Raw genomic sequence first — 21,482 nt, 5'->3', positions numbered from 1 at the left:
CAAACATGTGACGTCATCGTCTGCGACTTCCAGTAGAGGCAGGACCTTTCTCTTAGCACCAAAAGTTGCGAACTTTATCGTGGATGTTCTCTACAAAATCCTTTCAGCAAAAATATGGCAATTTTGCGAAATGATCAAGAATGACACATAGAATGGACCTGCTATCCCCGTTTAAATAAGAACATCTCATTTCAGTAGGCCTTTAAATAAGATCAGCTTCTTCCCTACTCCCTTTTGGACGTGCTGTAATGAAACAACTGGACATGTTTGATGCATTACATTGTATTGTATGCATGTTTGAAATACACGGAAACTGAACTGAACAGATGATCATATAGCAATATTAGGGACTAGTTACTTTGATTCCCTTTTTCCTATAGCGGTGCATGAATTCGGTGCATGAAGTCGGTGCTTCGGTCGACGTCGCAAGTAGTTCCGTGGAATTAGCGGCGGAGGGATGTCAGTCGAGCCGGTGGGTATCTCCTTCTGGTCTTCGTGCATCCGAGTCAGACGCTGACAGCGGGCCGAGTCACCCTCCATGACAGCCAGGTGACCACACACCACACCAGCGGCCAGCGACACGCCTGCCGAGCAGAGAGCATGCGGACCCGGTGACAGCCGACAGCCGGAGCTTTTGTCGTCGAGTCCACACACACGCCGGGGAAGTGCAGGAGAGACGCGCACGTCTGGAAGCTCTTGAACCGGCGCGCACCCCCCGAAAAATAATAATAACCCCGTCGGCGTTCACGTGTCAAGGTGAGTAGTCTGCACTGGCAATTTGACGTGTCACGTGACAATGATTATTTACACATGAAAGGTACTCTGCCCACCAAAATGGCAAAATGTCACAATTTGCATGCATGGCGATCATGGTGGCGTCCTTTCGACCAAATGCGTGCCTGATAAAGTAAACTTCTATGCTAATGATGGGCGTGTGGATGACATTAAAACAATTCCTCAGGTGAACTGCAGACACTTGCAACTGTCTTGTGCATGCAAATGCATGAGCAGATGCATAGAGGGAGAGAGTTCTTTATGTCACCTTGCAAGTTTGGTTGGCACTACACAACAGAAAGGTATCTGCATAATAATAATAATAACAAAAAAAAATAGCATGTTGAAATAATAATGTTCATATTGATGTGACCTTATGTTAAGCATGGTGATGTGTGGGCAAGAAGAACACACCCACTGGGCTGACATACTTTTGTGCACATTGGCAGGTGTACTAGTAGTACCCAGGTGGGGACACATTGACAGTGGCCTAAGACTACGTTTACACTGCAAGCCAAAGTGTCCCGAATCAGATTTTTTTGAAATTTGTATATTTGTTTTTTTTTTTACTGTTTACACTGCGAGTAGAATGTGATCTTAAAGGCCTACTGAAACCCACTACTACCCACCACGCAGTCTGATAGTTTATATATCAATGAGGAAATATTAACATTGCAACACATGCCAATACGGCCTTTTTAGTTTACTAAATTACAATTTTAAATTTCCCGGGAGTTTCGTCTTCGAAACGTCGTGTAATGATGACGTGTACGCAAGACGTTAAGAGGTTTCAGGAAGTATGAGCACTACGCACACACTCAGCTAAAAGTCGTCTGTGTTAACGGCATAATTACACAGTATTTTGGACATCTGTGTTGCTTAATCTTTTGCAATTTGTTCAATTAATATTGGAGAAGTCACAGTAGAAAGATGGAGTTGGGAAGCTTTAGCCTTTAGCCACACAAACACACGGTGATTCCTTGTTTAAAATTCCCGAAGGTAAATTTACTACGGATCCCAGCACGGTCAAGCAGACATGAATCCAGATCAAATGTCAACCAGCAGGTTTCGGTGAGAAAATTGTGGTTAAAAAGTCGCTTCTTACCGGATATCAGCGGCGCTTCCGTCCTGCTGCAGCTTTGTGACTTCCCTCAGAGACACTGCGCGTAAACACACCAGTGGACACACTTTTCCGACTATCAGGTAATATTAAACTCACTAAAACACTAGCAACACAATAGAAAGATAAGGGATTTCCCAGAATTATCCTAGTAAATGTGTTTAAAAACATCGGAATCCTTCCCAATGCAATGGCGTTTTTTTTTAACTGTTTTTTATTTTTTTTCTAGTCCGTCGCTATCAATATCGTCAAACACGAATCTTTCATCCTCACTCAAATTAATGAGGAAATTGTCGTTTTCTCGGTCCGAATAGCTCTTTTTGTTGCAGGCTCCCTTTAAAATCAATGTAAATATGTGAGGAGCCATCAACATGTGACGTCATCGTCTGCGACTTCTCATGAGATTTTCTTATTCAAATGGGGATAGAAGGTCCATTCTATGTGTCATACTTGATCATTTTGCGATATTGCCATATTTTTGCTGAAATGATTTAGTAGAGAACATCCACGATAAAGTTCGCAACTGGAGAAAAGCCCTGCCTCTACCGGAAGTCGCAGACGATGACGTCACATGTTGATGGCTCCTCACATATTCACATTGATTTTAATGGGAGCCTCCAACCAAAACAGCTATTCAGACCGAGAAAACGACAATTTCCCCATTAATTTGAGCGATGATGAAAGATTTGTGTTTGAGGATATTGATAGCGACGGACTACAAAAACAAAAAACAAAAAACAAGTTAAAACAAAACAAAACACGATTGCAATTGCGTTGCATTGATACGGATTCGGATGTCTTTAGACACATTTACTAGGATAATTCTGGGAAATCTCTTATCTCTCTATTGTGTTGCTAGTGTTTTAGTGAGTTTAATATTATCTGATAGTCGGTAGTGTACGTCCACGGCCGGGTGTTGACGCTCAGTGTCTCAGGAAAGTCGACGGCAGCTGTATGGACGGCACAAGCTCAGCTGATATCCGGTAAGAGGCGACTTTTTAACCACAATTTTCTCACCGAAACCTGCTGGTTGACATGTAGTCGGGATCCATGTCCGCTCTGATCCATACTAAAGTTTCACCTCCGTGAATTTTTAACAAGGAATCACCGTATGTTTGTGTGGCTAAAGGCTAAAGCTTCCCGACTCCGTCTTTCTACTTTGACTTCTCCAATATTAATTGAACAAATTGCAAAAGATTCAGCAACACAGATGTCCAAAATACTGTGTAATTATACCGTTAAAGCAGACAACTTTTAGCTGTGTGTGTACGCAGCGATCATTTTCATAACAGCCCGTGACATCAGGCATCATTACCCGACGTTTTCAAGAAAAAAGTCCCGGGAAATTTAAAATTCAACTAAAAAGGCTGTATTGGCATGTGTTGCAATGATAATATTTCATCATTGATATATAAACTATTGGACTGCGTGGTGGGTAGTAGTGGGTTTCAGTAGGCGTTTAATCAGACTCCGGTTTAAACACCCACAGGCTCCGATGTGGCCTCCACGTCACTTGCATGCGCAGTTTCATAAAATGAAAACAAAGGAAGTCAACCGGATTCCGTAAATGAACAAGTAAGTCGCTACTACTAAAATCCCCGTTTCCATATGAGTTGGGAAATCATGTTAGATGTACATATAAACGGAATACAATGATTGGCAAATCCTTTTCAACCCATATTCAGTTGAATGCACTACAAAGACAAGATATTTGATGTTCAAACTCATAAACTGTATTTTTTTTTTGCAAACAATAATTAACTTAGAATTTCATGGCTGCAACACGTGCCAAAGTAGTTGGGAAAGGACACCACTGTCTTTTCTTTCAACAACACTCAATGAACGTTTGGGAACTGAAGAAACTAATTGTTGAAGCTTTGAAAGTGGAATTCTTTCCCCTTCTTGTTTTATGTAGAGTTTCAGTCGTTCAACAGTCCGGGTCTTCGCTGTGGTATTTTATGCTTCATAATGCGCCACACATTTTTGATGGGAGACAGGTCTGGACTGCAGGCGGGCCAGGAAAGTGCCTGCACTCTTTTACTACGAAACCATGCTGTTGTAACACGGGGCTTGGTATTGTCTTGCTGAAATTAGCAGGGGCGTCCATGATAACATTGCTTGGATGACAACATATGTTGCTCCAAAACCTGTGTGGACCATTCAGCATTAATGGTGCCTTCACAGATGTGCAACTTACCCATGCCTTGGGCACTAATACACCCCCATACCATCACAGATGCTGGCTTTTGAACTTTGCGCCTATAACAATCAGAATGGTTATTTTCCTCTTTGTTCTGGAGGACACCACGTCCACAGTTTCCAAATATAATCAATCAATCAATCAATCAATGTTTATTTATATAGCCCTAAATCACAAATGTCTCAAAGGACTGTAAAAACCATTACGACTACGACATCCTCGGAAGAACCCACAAAAGGGCAAGGAAAACTCACACCCAGTGGGCAGGGAGAATTCACATCCAGTGGGACGCCAGTGACAATGCTGACTATGAGAAACCTTGGAGAGGACCTCAGATGTGGGCAACCCCCCCCCCCCCTCTAGGGGACCGAAAGCAATGGATGTCGAGCGGGTCTAACATGATACTGTGAAAGTTCAATCCATAGTGGCTCCAACACAGCCGCGAGAGTTCAGTTCAAAGCGGATCCAAGACAGCAGCGAGAGTCCCGTCCACAGGAAACCACCCCAAGCGGAGGCGGATCAGCAGCGTAGAGATGTCCCCAACCGATACACAGGCGAGCGCTCCATTCTGAGTCCCGACGAGCGGTCCATCCAGGGTCTAGACTCTGGACAGCCAGTACTTCATCCCTGGTCATCAGACCGGACCCCCTCCACAAGGGAGGGGGGGACATAGGAGAAAAAAGAAAAAGAGCGGCAGATCAACTGGTCTAAAAAGGAGGTCTATTTAAAGGCTAGAGTATACAGAGGAGTTTTAAGGTGAGACTTAAATGCTTCTACTGAGGTAGCATCTCGAACTGTTACCGGGAGGGCATTCCAGAGTACTGGAGCCCGAACGGAAAACGCTCTATAGCCCGCAGACTTTTTTTGGGCTTTAGGAATCACTAATAAGCCGGAGTCTTTTGAACGCAGATTTCTTGCCGGGACATACGGTACAATACAATCGGCAAGATAGGATGGAGCTAGACCATGTAGTATTTTATACGTAAGTAGTAAAACCTTAACGTCACATCTTAAGTGCACAGTGAGCCAGTACAGGCGTAATATGATCAAACTTTCTTGTTCTTGTCAAAAGTCTAGCAGCCGCATTTTGTACCAACTGTAATTTGAAATGTGGACTCGTCAGACCACAGGACACATTTCCACTTTTTATCAGTCCATCTTAGCTGAGCTCGGGCCCAGCGAAGACAACGGCGTTCCTTGGTGTTGTTGATAAATGGGTTTTGCTTTGCATAGCAGAGTTTTAACTTGCACTTAAAAATGTAGCAACCAACTGTAGTTACTGACAGTGGTTTTATGAAGTCTTCCTGAGCCCATGTGGTGATATCCTTTACACACTGATGTTGGTTTTTGATGCAGTACCACCTGAGGAGTCAAAGGTCCGTGATATCATCACTTACGTGCAGTGATTTCTCCAGATTCTCTGAACCTTTTGATGATTTTACATATAAACGGATGTTGATGTTGATGTTAAAATCCCTAAATTCCTTGCAATAGCTTGCTGACAAATGTTGTTCTAAAACTGTTCGACAATTTGCTTACAAATCGGTGACCCTCGCCCCATCCTTGTTTGTGAATTACTTAGCATTTCATGAAAGCTGCTTTTATACCCAATCATGGCACCCACCTGTTCCCAATTAGCCTGCACACCTGTGGGATGTTCCATATTAGTGTTTGATGAGCATTCCCCAACTTTCTCAGTATTTATTGCCACCTTTCCCAACTTCTTTGTCACATGTTGCTGGCATCAAATTCTAAAGTTAATGATTATTTGCAAAACAAAAAAATGTTTATCAGTTTTAACATCAGATATGTTGTCTTTGTAGCATACTCAATTGAATATGGGTTGAAAATGATTTGTAAATCATTGTATTCAGTTTATATTTACATCTAACACAATCTCCCAACTCATATGGAAACAGGGTTTGTACTATCCATCCATTTTCTACCGTTTGTCCCTTTCGGGGTTAGGGGGTGGGGGTGGGGGAGGGGATTCAGACTATCTCAACTGCATTCGGGCGTAAATGGTAAATGGTTGTACTTGTATAGCGCTTTTCTACCCCTTTTTAAGGAGCCCAAAGCCCTTTGACAGTATTTCCACATTCACCCATTCACACACACTTTCACACATTGATGGCGGGAGCGGCCATCCAAGGCGCTAACCAGGACCACGCAGGAGCAAGGGTGGAGGGTTTTGCTCAAGGACACAACGGGCGTGACTAGGATGGTAGAAGGTGGGGATTGAACCAGTAACCCTCAGATTTCTGGCACGGCCATTCTCCCAACTTCGCCAAGGCGGGGTACACCCTGGACAAGTCGCCACCACATCACAGGGCCAACACAGATAGACAGACAACATTCGCACTCACATTCACACTATGGAGATGCAAAATAATAATATATACCCCCATTATTTATTATTTACTTTTTAAATTTGATCTCAATTCTGTACACTGCTGCTGGAATTTTTTTTTTTTTTCTGAGGGAACCCTCCTGAAGGAATCAATAAAGATCTATCCATCTATCTATCTATCTATCTATCTATCTATCTATCTATCTATCTATCTATCTATCTATCTATCTATCTATCTATCTATCTATCTATCTATCTATCTATCTATCTATCTATCTATCTATCTATCTATTAATCTAATCGGTCTACTAGGGCCAATTAAGTGTTGCCAATCAATTTATCCCCGGGTGCATATTTTTGGAGGTGAGAGGAAGCCGTAGTATCCGGAGGGAACCCACGCAGTCACGAGGAGAACATGCAAACTCCACACAGAAATATCCAGAGCCCGGGATTAAACTCAGGACCTTCGTATTGTGAGGCACATGCACTAACCCGCTAATACTACTACAAAATAAAAGAGAAGTTGTCACCATAAATATGGTTCAAACACTTGAAAAATTATTGTTTTTACTTGAAAATAAACTAAAGTAATGAATCGTATGAATGAGTATATATTAGGGTTGTACGATATACCGGTATTAGTATAGTACCACGATACTAACAAATCATATTCGGTACTATACCGCCTCTGAAAAGTACCGGTTACCCACTCCTAATGATTAAGGTAAAGTTATAACACGGAAACGCCCACCGAAAGAGGTGCTTTAAGACATGGCTAGCTAGCGGCTAAAGTCCAGCCCCGGTCAGCAGTATTTTAGCTACTTCTAAATCACTAATCCTCGCCTCCATGGCGACAAAAAAAAGTAATTTTTTTACAAGTATCATCACTGCAGGACGAGGAATAGCTAAACATGCTTCACTACACACCGTAGCCCACCGACATTAAAATGTAAACAAACGCCGTAGGTGAATCTACACCTCACATCCACTGTAATGATATAAAGTACAGTAGCGTATCTAGTCGATACTACTATGATTACATATATTTTTTAGCATCACAACATATGCTTTCGTTTTTTCAAAATTTATATAATGTTTATAAAGTCAGGAAATATTTCCCCTGACACACGAGGACTTTGAATATGACCAATGTATGATCCTGTAACTACTTGTTATTGGATTGATACCCATATTTGAGGTATCATCCAAAAATAATATAAAGTATCAAACAACAGAAGAATAGGTGATTATTACATTTTAACAGACAGTAGACTGAACATGTTAAAACAAAAAATAAGCAGATATGAACAGTAAACGAACAAGTAGATTAATAATTCATTTTCCACCACTTGTCCTTAATATAATGGAATATAATAATAGAATGGAAAATAACACAATATGTTGCTGCATATGTCAGCAGCTAAATTAGGAGCCTTTGTTTGCTTACTTACTAACAAAAGACAGGTTGTCTTGTATGTTCACAATTTTATTTAAGGACAAACTTGCAATAAGAAACATATGTTTAATGTACCCTAAGATTTTTTGTTAAAATAAAGCCGATAACGCAATTTTTTGTGGTCCCCTTTATTTAAAAAAGTAATGAAAAGTATCGAAATAATTTTGGTACCGGTATCAAAATAGTGGTATTATAACAACAGTAGTATATATAAATAGTGTAATATATTTAGGAGGTTTCTAATCTTTTTATACCTGTTGAGTAGAGGAGACACGGACATCAGTGTGGATCAACATTAGCTTTATTTTTCAACTCACATATGAGCAAATACGCCACAGCGTCAAGTCCGGTTCTTCAACCATCGCTATTTCTTTAGAATCAAAATATATATTCGTAAATTACATGTAGCCTATTATTTTCGCACTATTGATTTGTGATGCACTGAAAATTCGGCCATCGAAAATAGACTTCGCTCCCCGAAACCAGATGTTGTGATGAAGTATCACTTCCGATGGCGGGCTGCGTCTATTTCCGCGCACTCGAATAGTTCAAAGCTGACGAAATAGTCACTTACGGGTCGCATTCAGGTCACATTGCGTTTGGACTGAAATCACATTTGAAAAAATCAAATTCCAAGGGGGTTTGGACTAACTTCTGATGCGAAAAGATCAGATCTGAAGCACTACGGACCATTTAGACTGGCAAAGAAAATCCGATCTGTGTCAGGTGAGGGTAAAAAAAATCTGGTTTTGCGTGCAGTGCTAACAGGGCCTAAGTGTGCAAGGTGTGCTTGAGACATAGATCATATTGATTTAACTTTGATTGATTGATTGAAACTTTTACGTTTGATTAACGTGGGGTCCACGTAAATCAATTCTTGGTCAATCTGACTTATGAGTTTTCATGTTCATATGTACTCGCGTGATGGTTTGGTTAAAGATCACGGCTACTTGCTAGAGCACAGTCATTAGTTGTGCTTGAGAAATAGGCAGTAGTGTGCAGTAGAAGTTACTATACTAGTTTTAATGCAGTAGTTTGATATTGATGAAAATGCTCATGCAATATCTAGATCAGGGATTGTCAAACTGGTATAATACGCAGGCTCCATCAAGTGGTACAGTACACCAAAGAATCAATTAAATATTGTAATGACTGGACTCGAATTGTTATCAAAGGTTTATGAGCCTTCAATGGAAATCGTTACAATCCGACTACTGTAGGCCATGGTCAAGGACAAAATAAATAACACACAAACAGAAATGTCTTACTTTGTCAATTGTATCACTGAACACACGTGCAAATCGAATGTTCTCCACATTCTCTACATTCTTTACCTACTTTCGCCCTTTCCCAGGCTACCAGCTAATCAACACGCAGAACACATGTCAACAAAGACAAACATTGGCAGAGAAAGATGCATGAAACAATGATGCCTTCAAAGCCATGGGAAACCACATCATCTGTGGAACATAACGACATATGACCAAGGCTTTTACAATTTGAATTCAATAAGAAATTATTAAAAGCATGAAACAGTATCCAAAATACTGTATCTTATCAACCAATGAGAAGAAAGTCAGACAATTTTAAGTTAATCATTTAAAAACGTTTTTAAGTTATGTCACAATCTTTATGTAACTTTTATGTGCTATTAATTGTATTTGATTAATTATTTAAGTACTGTGTTTTATTATCTTATATTCAAACAAAGTGTTACTGTTCAAATTTGGCGTAATGTTACGGTCGTCTAAAACAATGGTTCACAATTGGGGGTACGCGTACCCCTGGGGGTACTTGAAGGTATGCCAAGGGGTACGTGAGATTTTTTTTTTTTATTCTAAAAATAGCAACAATTCAAACATCCTTTATAAATATATTTATTGAATAATACTTCAACAAAATATGAATGTAAGTTCATAAACTGTGAAAAGAAATGCAACAATGCAATATTCAGTGTTGACGGCTTGATTTTTATGTAGACATGTTCCATAAATATTGATGTTAAAGATTTATTTATTTGTGAAGAAATGTTTAGAATTAGATAGATGGATAGATAGATAGATAGTACTTTATTGATTCCTTCAGGAGAGTAACTTCAGGAAAATTCAAATTCCAGCAGCAGTGTACAGAGTTGAGATCAATTTAAAAAAGTAAAAAGTAAATAATGGGGGTTTAAATGGAAACAAAATAGAGAAATATTACAATAAGAATAAAAAATAAAAAGCAACAATGGGAATAAAAATATGAGTTAAGTTAAAATAAGTTCATGAATCCAGATGGATCTCTATTGCAATCCCCAAAGATGGCACTTTAAGATGATGATTACTTCTTTATTTATAATTTAATCACTTGTTTAATTTTCAACAAGTTTTTTATTTTATTTTTATTTTAGAAAGACCACTACAAATGAGCAATATTTATACAATTTAATAAATCAGAAACTGATGACGTAGTGCTGTATTTTACTTCTTTATCTCTTTTTTTAAACCAAAAATGCTTTGCTCTTATTAGGGGGTACTTGAATTGAAAAAATGTTCACAGAGGGTACATCACTGAAAAAAGGTTGAGAACCACTGGTCTAAGCAACACCAGGTGATATTTTTTGTTTTCCGTTTGTCACCTTGAAGTGTGATATCATGCTTTTAAATGCAAGTTGTGTTATCCAAGTACTTCCTCGTTATCTCATTTGGATTGTTACTTCGAATGGACTGCAGCTCATAAACTTACAATAAAAAATGCTTGTATTTCGTCAAAGTAGTATAATATTTTTGGGGAAATTTTGCGGCTGTTTTTGATGCACTCTGCCGCTATATTCATGCAGTGTTAAGTGACGAAGGGCTCTTTAACACACTCCCGCCGGCAAAATCTATGTCAGAAAATACAAAACGACCAAAAATCAGTCAATCAGTCAATAAATCAAAGATTATTTATATAGCCCTAAATCATGAGTGTCTCAAAGGGCTCCACAAGTCACAACGACATCCTCGGCTCAGATCCAACATGAATAAATAAATATAAATAAATGTGTTACTTTCATTTTGCCCAAATCCTCATTAGCTTTGAACTAGGGCTGGGCAATATGGCCTTTTATTAATATCCCGATATTTTTAGGCCATGTCACGATGCACGATATATATCTCGATATTTTGCTTTAGCCTTGAATTAACACTTGATGCGTATAATCACAGCAGTATGAGGATTCTATGTGTCTACATTAAAACAGTCTTGTTCATAATGCATTATTATATGCTCATTTTAAACTTTCATGCAGAGAGGGAAATCACAACTAAGTCAATTGACCAAAACTGTATTTATTAAACAGTTACTAAGCAGTGTCACAAACATTCATGTCATTTCCAAACAGAAAGTGCAAGATTGTCAGAGACATTTTAAAACAAGCTATGAGTGCACTTTTGTGCATGATGTCACTAAGATGACATATCAAAACAACACTCAATTAAAGTGCACTTTTTGTACAGAACGCCACTACAATAGTTTAAAACAAATAAAGTGCACTTTTGTGCATGATGTCACACAAGATATTTCAATAACTGTCAAATAAAAATTAGCTGCATAATAGGAAATCAAATCGCTATGTGGTAGGTTACTATGGACGTTATCTCCTTATGTTGTTGACTATATTTTTCATACGGTGTTGATGTGGAAATGGTTGCCTCGGCATTTTGTTGGTGTGGCACCGAATGGAGATGTTGAAATGCGGAGTAAGCACTCTTCATTCTCTAGCAGGTGACTTTTCAAGTGATGCTACATATTAGCAGTAATGCTACTTTTTGTAGCAACGCTTTTGTCCCACACTTGACCAATTACAGTTGTCTGTTCGACATATTCTCACTTGAAGCCAAACCATAGCCAGACAATGGAGCCCATGCTGTTTTTCTTGAGAATTAATTTTCCTTCATTTGTTACCAGATTCGCACCTTCTTTCTCTCGCATTACCACTCGCACCACAGCTACCTCTCTGCTCCGCGAGGGCGTATACGTATGTGACGTATGTAAGAAGGTGCGCTTGCTGTCTGTGAGAAGGAGAGACAACAAAGAGTGGGAAGAGCCTGTAGTGTAATGCCCGCAGCTAAAAGCAATTGCGTGAGAACGTATACTCGAATATCACGATATAGTAATTTTCTATATCGCACAGAGACAAACTCGCGATATATTGAGTATATCGATATACAGTATATCGCCCAGCCCCACTTTGAACCAACAATTATGTAGAAATTATGACTTTGTACAAAGTATGTCACCTGTGGTTTCTGTCTCCAATGTATTGTTTATAGTCACTGCGCCATGTTTGCCTGTTCTGCGTTTTTTTTTTAATATTTTTCATAGGTTTTGCTGTGGCGAGTCATGGCCTCCTGATTTCATTATCACCGTAATACCTTGAATACTGAACTATTGCTACTTTTTACTGCGATCTTCATTAGTTTAATTTGGCTTATTGGTGACAGAAGCAGAAAAGGTGCAATTTTGAAGCAAAGTTTTGTCAGGCAAAGTGTATTAATTCACTGTTGCTGAAAGTGCAATATACCATGTTTCCCATGTGTATGTATGTTTGCTTGCCTCGCACAAGAAATTGTTGTTATTGGCTCCCTAGCCTTCCCGGCGAACCTTCAGTTCCCATATTTTATTCCTTTTATAGGTTACGGCAAACTAATGCAATCGCGTCCTGCCTTTTTTGCGAGTGGGGCCTCCCCATTCCGCACAACAGGGCATGTTTACACGCCAAACATTCTTTAATTTAAAATAAATGTCTAATAAGGAAGTGCAGCGTCGCTTAGCTTCAGCTTCAAACTGATAGCGTCCTATAGTCACGTGAGTGTCTTTCGACCAATCATTAAGGAAATCGCTTAAAACCGAGTTGTCCCTACAAAACTCTAACAGGACTGTTTGAACTGTATTATTAATTTCCTTAGTTTCTCTATTATGTCCTGTCCAGTGATCCTTTTTTATTACCACTTCCTGTTTTGCTCCACCACTTCTCTAGTCTGAGTGCTGGCTCCCTCAACTGTCCCTAGTTGCCAATCAAGATACTGGATCATGTTTGCTTTGCACCTCAATGTGCTGCATCGCTTCCTGTGCCGAGTTGCTTTTTCCATGCACTTCTCTGATGCATCACTTTTGTGTTTTCTATAATAAAAGGGTTTTCACCTTTGCTTTTGATTTTACATATTCAGTACATATTCGGTACAATTGACCTCTAAATGGTAACACCTGAATAAGTTTTCAACTTGTTTAAGTTGGGGTCCACATAACCCAATATCTGCATCCGGCAATAACGGCAACAAAGGATATAAAGGGAGTTGATCAATTGTTACACGTTGCGTTTCCTTGACATGTTGACATGCGTCTAAACGCAGCTAAGAAACAACGGTTTTCTTTTAAGTAATATAGTTACTGTTATTTATTTTATGGATTCATGTAGTTAATCATAAAACTGGCACCAAATTTTATTAAAAAAGTATTGATTTTGAATCGAGAATTGTTTAGAATCGATTTTGAATCGAATCATTACCTCCAAGAATCGAAAAATATTTGAATATTTGAATAGTGTGGTGCCCAAAGATTCACAGCCCTCATATTTAGGTGACGACCGAATTCTGTCAGTACTACCGATTACCGATTCACATTAAAACGAAAGTTACCAATTTCCTGGCAGGTAATACCTTTTGTTGCATGTGACGCCAAGTTAGGTTGCAGACTCAGGACCGGCTCAAAAACGAGGTGTTAGTATCAAAGCATTTTTTTATTTTTATTTTTATTTTTTTAATCATTTGCCATATTTTCAGTTGTTGCTGCTTTTTGCGCAATGTACTTTGAGATATTTTCAAGTGTTTACAGGCTTTTAATTACTTTTTAAACATTTAAAACAACTAGCAACAAATATAGCATCTTCTCCTGGTGTTATTTTAGAATGTACTCTTGTTTAGAGACTACTTCTGTCCCTCGATGTCCCTGACTTAAGAGGCTGAAGCAAGCATGACGTCACATTTGCTTTGCGCTGTTGCTCTAGTTGGATTTTCCCTTCTTCTTCTGTCCTGTTGATATTTGCAGATTTTGTAGAGGGCTGTCTGCGGGTATCTCTCCAATATATATGAAATCACGTCCACATCACAGACATGCTGACAAGGATCTAGACCAGGGGCCAGCGTCCAAAATCCGGCCCGCAGGAAGTCCCTAGTTAAATATTTTTTAAATTTCAATTTTAAATTTTTTATATGTATATTTTAATTATAATTCTTAAGAAATATGTCGTTTCCAATCCATTTTCTACCGCTTGTTACTCTCTGTGTCTCCTAGCCTCTCAGGCAAATCATATTGTCTAAAAATATAATTTCCCATCGTGACATCATCGTGCTCAAAATATACATATATATACTGTGTATATATATATATATATATATATATATATATATATCTCCATCCATCCATCCATTTTTCCACCGCTTATTCCCTTTGGGGTGGTGTGAGGCGCTGGTGCCTATCTCAGCTACAATCGGGCGGAAGGCGGGGTACATCCTGGACAAGTCGCCACTCATCGAAATATATATATATATATATATATATATATATATATATATATATATATATATATATATATATATATATATATATATATATATATATATATATATATATATAAAATATAAAACACACACAGCCTGGCACCCGGTCAAATTTTTTTTTCAACCCAATGCAGCCCCTTAGTCAAAAATTTTGGGGACCCCTGATCTAGACTATGGTGTGCATTTTGTTTTCATCAGGTTTCTATAGCGCGGTTTTGGGTGATCAAAGTCTTTTTTGGTGGTCAAGTTTTTCATACATCACTTGTCAATAGTGCGCAAATTATAAGCTATATATACAGTATATATTAGGGCAGCAACAACTAATCGATTAAAATCGATTATAAAAATAGTTGCCGATTAATTTAGTCATCGATTCGTTGAATGTATGCAATGAGCATGGCTGAGGCTCTTTTTTTTTTTTTTTTTTAATTTTCCCCTAAACCTTTTATTTATAAACTGGAACATTTACAAACAGCTGAGAAACAATAATCAAAATAAGTACAAAAACCGTACAAAACAGTGCCAAGGTGGCGATGAGGCTACGTCTCATGTGGTGGCAGTAGCCAGCCAATGATGTGTCATGTGCAGCTCACATGACCACGCATTCTCATTTGCTTAGAAACATTGGGAAAATGGCGGAAACAGTACCGATAGTTCGGCGAAGAAACATCTGGAGGTTAATGCTGCATTGGAGAAAAGTGTACGACCTAAGTCGTCAAAAGTGTAGGACTACTTCACTTCAAACACTGCAAAGAAGACCGTTTCCTGCAAAATGTGCAGCATCGACCTCGCATGGCATGGAATTACTACAACGCTTCGGGAGCACCTGAAGCGGAAGCATGTTGTATCCATGGAAGAAGAGAACTCACGGTACGTAACTTTTTCAGTCCATAGTCCGAGTACATTGATCCGTTGTGTCCGTGTTTGTGTGTTTTTGATAATTTGTTAACGAGGAGAATTTTTTCAGGAAGTGCAGCAGCAACTGTTGTGTATTAACTTTCAGAGTGTTAGGAACGTTTTGGAGGCACATTTGACTCCATTTTAAGAGAGAAAATGCACGGTTACCAATTTGGAAATAAACGTAATGGACAAAAATATCTTAGGTTGGTTTGATAATGGATCAATGTAGCCGGACCTGATAAAGCTATATAAATATATTTAGATTTGAGTGACGCTTTAGTATAACTAAACGTTATGAAGGTGTTGGAATACTTCATGCTATTATTCACTGACAGCCTAAAATGAATCCTTTTTTATTCACAACAGAAACGTGTACGTTATCTGATTCAGTTCTGATCTGATGAGTTACATTTCTGTGTTATTATTGGTGTATGCTGCATCCCCAATGTCCATTTATTTCATTTAGCTGTTTTTTTAATGTGATGGCGTATTTGTCTTTTACATAAGAAATTATTAATAAAATCAACTGGGTATGTATTGAGTTACATGTAAATGATGCTACTATGTACGTTCATAATATGGTTTCTCACATTTCAGAAAGAAACGAGGCAGCATTAGCGACTTGGTACAAAGGGAAGTGTGCACACCACAGCAAGCGGCTGCATTGACTGATGCTATCCTGAATATGTTGGTAACTGACATGAGGCGACTCTCAATGGTGGAGGATGAAGGTTTTAGACAAATGATTCCGTCCTCAATCCTGGTTACACTCTTCCCGCGAGGAACTATTTTACCAAACTGATGGAGAGGAAGTACATGCAGACATTCCAGGCCAAAGCCAGCCGGAGAAAAATTGCTCTCACTACTGATGAGTGGACAAGTGTAGCCTACCTTGGCAATACATGCCACTACATTGGAGACAAATGGATTATGAAGCCAATCTGCCTCACGACCATGCCACGAGAGGAAAGACATTCAGCATCCAACATTGCAGAATGGTTGGAATAGGTAATAGCCAGGTTTGAAATTCTCCTAAGCAAAATTATTGCTATTGGGCAGGACAATGGTGCACTTTATAAAAATAAAAAAATTTGAAATTTTTGTAACACTTGCCTTATTTTATTTGGCAAATCGAAAGGACATGGTGCCAGTATGCGGTTTTTTAAATAAAGTATTGGAAAGGATATACATGTAGTTTGTCTCTTTTATCCGATTATTAATCGATTAATCGAAGTAATAATAGACAGATTAATCGATTATCAAATTAATCGTTAGTTTCAACCCTAGTATGTATATATATATATATATATATATCAATTCATACTGTAGCAACCAGCTAATGTTAGTATTTTGTCCTGTGGTTTGGATTTGATGTCAGTTTTTCCCATTTTGCAAACACATAGTCTGTGCCTGATAGGTGATTGGCGGAGAATGAGGAAGTGTTGTGTGTCCGGGGAAGTATGGACTCACAACAAAAAAGTCTCTGCACAAGACGTAAAACATGTTGGGATCGTGCCGTTTGTTATCAGAAGATTGGTAATAAAAGTTAAATATAGCGTCAGTCTTTGAGTGATTTCTTTTCGGGGCTACAATGTATTACTTTTAATTTGTTTTTACATAACATTAAAAAAACTATTCTTATTTTCAAGGTGTGGTGAAAATAAAAATGCCGTGGCGGCGCGCAACATTCACATTCAAGAAACCCTGTATTGTTACCCGAACATGTGAAAGGGAAAGCTATAGTTTTGATTGTTGCTAGCTATCTAAATAATTCAACAAAGTTGTTAGTCGTGACGCTAGATAAAAATGCAGGTGGGGTTGGTCATCACATTCTCTTTGGGGTTGGTTATCAGGTATACTCATATATTAATATATGTGACAAATATAATAGACTTGATTGCCTGTGTGTAGGTGTACTTATTGTTATCACCTGAGAATCTGTATCATGTTTATTAAGTTTATTTTCGACCATGTCTGAAAAGAAAATAGCGATGATGTTCATTTTCAATCTATATATTTAACATCGTACACTTTCAATACTTTTGGAGAGGGTGACGTTTTGAAGGGTTTATTTGCTTCTGAAGGGACCACCTCCACACCCAAACAGGTTGCATAAATACTCAGAAAGCAGGTCAAAATTGTGACTGTGGAGCATAAAATATAAAAAATGTACACCTTACCATATCTAATACATATCTTGTATCAACAAAAAAGTCTGTTAAATATAGATTTAAATCATCATAGGTCCCTTTTTGTTAATTTCTTATGTTCATTTTTAGTTTCTACCCTAGGATGCAGAGGCAGCAGGCAAAGTGCAAGTTAAAAACTTTTTATAAGGGAAAGCAAAACGGAAATGGGAAGGTAAGTGGAAAGCTATGCGGTCCGTCGATTAAAAAACAGAAAAAGCTAAATTGATTCACCAAGCAGGGAAAGCTATGATGCATGGAGGTTCAAAGCACAATGATCTAGTCCACAGGTTCTGGCCATGTACCACCTCATAAAACACTTGGCTCTCCAAGTACCACTATAATGGCCAACATTAAAATACAGTAACATGGTAAGCTTAAATATTCATTAAAAACAAGGCAGAAGTTTTATTTAACACACATTTAATATTATTTGTCACTATAACATTACACACAGTTTGAACAGTAACACTGTGTCCGAATATTTAACTAAGGGATTCTTTGGCATACCGCCAAAAGGAGCCTGCGTACCACCAGTGGTACGTGTACCTAAGTTTGAGCATCAGTAGCTATGTTCACATGGACACATATAAGTGGATTAAAAGCCTAACCAGAATAAAAATTATTCAGGTAAACACGTCAATAGGAATATTCTGACCTGATCACACACTATCAGATCAAAATTGAATTTCGATCGAGACAGGTGGTTTAAGGCCAAAAGTCATTCGGATTGTAGCACATGAAAACACATCTTCCGAAATTCGGGTTAGAATTATTCTTACTGGACATGTCTTTGACTTTAGCTATACTTTAGGTGTGGAGCGAGACTAAATTTAATGGTCTCGGAATGAAACTACTGTCTTGCTGCTGTCACCCCCCATTGAACGTGCAGAAGTAGCATTACAGACAGTTGAGTTTGTTGCTTTAAAACAAGACCATCCATCCATCCATTTTCTACTGCTTGTCCCTTTTGGAGTCGTGGGGGGGTCGCCGGAGTCTATCTCAGCTTCATTCGGGTGGTAGGCAGTGTACACCCTGGACAAGTCGCCACCTCATCACAGGGCCAACACAGAAAAACAAGACCAGCAAAAACAAAAGTATGTTCGGGAGTTTCACGATGTAACAATAAAAGGAGGGATCTTAATGAGCTGTTTTAATTATGACCTCCTGCTACTACTCCAAGTGATACTTGCCAGCCTCAAACACATACATACACGCATTGTCGTAACATGAAGACGCGCCGCAACACAACATAATCACAACATAAAAAGCACAGAACAGCTGCATTTCAAAAAGAGAGGTTTCAACAAAAGTAGTGAACATAAATTATAACGTGATAACGTCGGACAGGCAGAAATGCAAAAAGCCATGTTTAACAGTGAACAGTAAACTCGTCCGAAGGGGGCGCTATAGCACAAATAATTTGTGTTTGTTAGGTTCTGCGCAAGTCAAAATAAAGTAGTCCGATTTAAGGTGCGATGCATGAAAATGCACTTCAAAATCTGAATTTTTTTCAGGGTCCATATACACAGGAACTGTTCATATAGGATAGGATATCACGTGGCTATTGAGTTAGAAAATTGGAAGTACACATTTTAGGCCTACGATATAATGCAGGAACGAATATTGAAATGTGTTTTAATGTTTATGTGAGAGTAAAAAAATTGCGGCAACCAACCCAGTTTTCCAATACTGGTTATGTACGACCAACATGATAATGAGTACCTGGTACGAACACTGTTTCCTAACATTTCTGATATTCTGTGTGGTCCTATTGCAAGATGGTCTCCTATCACAACTACGGTATTATCCGCCATTATCCGCCAATTGTGCATTCAGGTCACATTCATATTTTGTTCTTGGTGTAGGTATGTCTGGTGTTGACGTAATCTTCATGCGAAAAAGGGGGCTGTAACCTCACCGTAGACAATGGCGAACACTGTAAAAGAGTCATTATCGTTCATCATGTTGCGCAGTGTGGAGTACAAGCTAATGTGTCAGTTTCATTTCTAAAAGAAAAAAAACACAGACAAGGTGAAGTGTGTGTCTATATCCAAGGATTCAAGATTTTGCAGTGGTGTTTGTGTGCGTAAACGTTTTAAGAGAGCACCACGCTCCTGATTTGGATGCGTCTCTAATTCCTATCAAGATGAGAGCTGTCTGAACAAATCTCTCTCATCATTATTTGCTCTGAGATTTACTTGCGCTCGTAAATGGTGTTGATTGAGGGTAATTTGGCTTTTTAATTGCCCAACAGCTGCCGTACTCGCTGCTGATTGCCATTGTAGACTTTCTCAGTAGATCACTCTCAGGCCCCTAAATGCCTCATTAAAACATTATGCAGAATCGCGTGAAACGTGAAGAGATGGAACCCTCATAATGTTTTTCTGATTTGTGTTTTATTATTGAAAAGGTCGTCGTAATTATCATCAATGTCAGCAAATGCAACGCTGTAATGACTCTTTGAAAGTTGAATTAAGGGCTATTTGTCGATACACTACTCGCGTCTCGCTTTCTGTGATAAAAGATCAACTCTCTCAATCTTTCACGCCTGTCAAGAAATTCTGCTGTCTCCTTATTTATTTATAATGATCGATACATACATCCTCAGTGACTTTACTTTCAAGTGTTACGGTTAAGACAACTAATTTTCCACAAATATGTTTTTCTAAAAAAGTCACAAAGCAAATAGGTAAGAGCCTTCCATTGGATAATTACCTCTTGGAGGATTTTAGGCGCGTTCCATTAACCTCGGGAGTTGAAAGTCAAATCTGAAAATGATGTCACAGTCGAGTTATTAGCATTCCAGTTACATGGTCAGAAATCAAGATGGCCACATCCACAAACATTGTTTTTGCGCTCGCCTTATCTGAATATAAACAACTTAACAAAATATTCAGTCCTTCTAGAACCTTCAAACAACAATGGATGAATATTGTATGCAGAGGTGGGTAGTAAAGCGCTACATTTACTCCGTTACATCTACTTGAGTAACTGTTAGGATAAATTGTACTTCTAAGAGTAGATTTAATGCAACATACTTTTACTTGAGTATATTTATAGAGAAGACATGCTACTTTTACTCCGCTCCATTTATCTACATTCAGCTCGCTAACTCACTACTGATTTTTATCGATCTGTTAATGTTTGTTTGGTTTGTCAGACAGACCTTCAAAGTAGGATTTATCACATGCCTGCGTTTCACCAATCAAATGCAGTCACTGGTGACGTTTGACTCTGTTTCACCAATCAAACAGAGCCAGGCGGTCACATAATTAACTGCACACTTAAATTTTTTTATTTTTTATAAACCTTTATTTATAAATTTCAACATTTACAAACAGTTCAAAATAATAATCAAAGTAAGTACAAAAACAGTATAAAAACCGTACAAAACAGCGCCAGGGGGTTGTAAATTCAAAGTAACTGAAATAGAATGCAATATATATACTGTATATATATATATATATATATATATATATATATATATATATATATATATATATATATATATATATATATATATATATAATAAACAAAGTGCAAAGCCATAGGCTCACTCAATCTCAGTAAATAACTTAAATGTGGAACACAGCATCATCGTTTTTACAGCTTTTTGGTTGTTAGAGGTAGAGTGTTTTAATGTAGAGTTCTAAATCTAATTTGGGGCGGTATGGCGTAGTGGGTAGAGCGGCCGTGCCAGAAACCTGAGGGTTGCATGTTCGCTTCCCACCTATGGACATCAAAGTCGCTCCCGTTGTGTCCTTGGGCAGGACACTTCACCCTTTGCCCCCGGTGCCGCTCACACCGGTGAATGAATGATGAATGAATGATTGGTGGTGGTCGGAGGGGCCGTAGGCGCAAGCTGGCAGCCACGCTTCCGTCATTATACCCCAGGGCAGCTGTGGCTACTGA

The 21,482-nt window shown here is 38.6% G+C and overlaps 1 protein-coding gene across 1 annotated transcript in view; it reads left to right on the top strand.

The window, feature by feature from the left end:
- Positions 1–425: 425 nt before the first annotated feature.
- LOC133554724 (forkhead box protein J3-like) overlaps positions 426–21,482 on the top strand; it is a 266,752-nt gene continuing 245,695 nt past the window's right edge. The window contains exon 1 of the mRNA XM_061903805.1: positions 426–756. The gene's annotated coding sequence lies outside the window, so the exon portion shown is untranslated. The remainder of the gene's footprint in view (positions 757–21,482) is intronic.

Source organism: Nerophis ophidion, linkage group LG06 (genome assembly GCF_033978795.1).
Source record: "Nerophis ophidion isolate RoL-2023_Sa linkage group LG06, RoL_Noph_v1.0, whole genome shotgun sequence".
NCBI classification, from domain to species: Eukaryota; Metazoa; Chordata; class Actinopteri; order Syngnathiformes; family Syngnathidae; genus Nerophis; species Nerophis ophidion.
The sequence above is the reverse complement of the archived record's forward strand: the minus strand, read 5'-3'. Positions and strand labels throughout refer to the sequence as shown.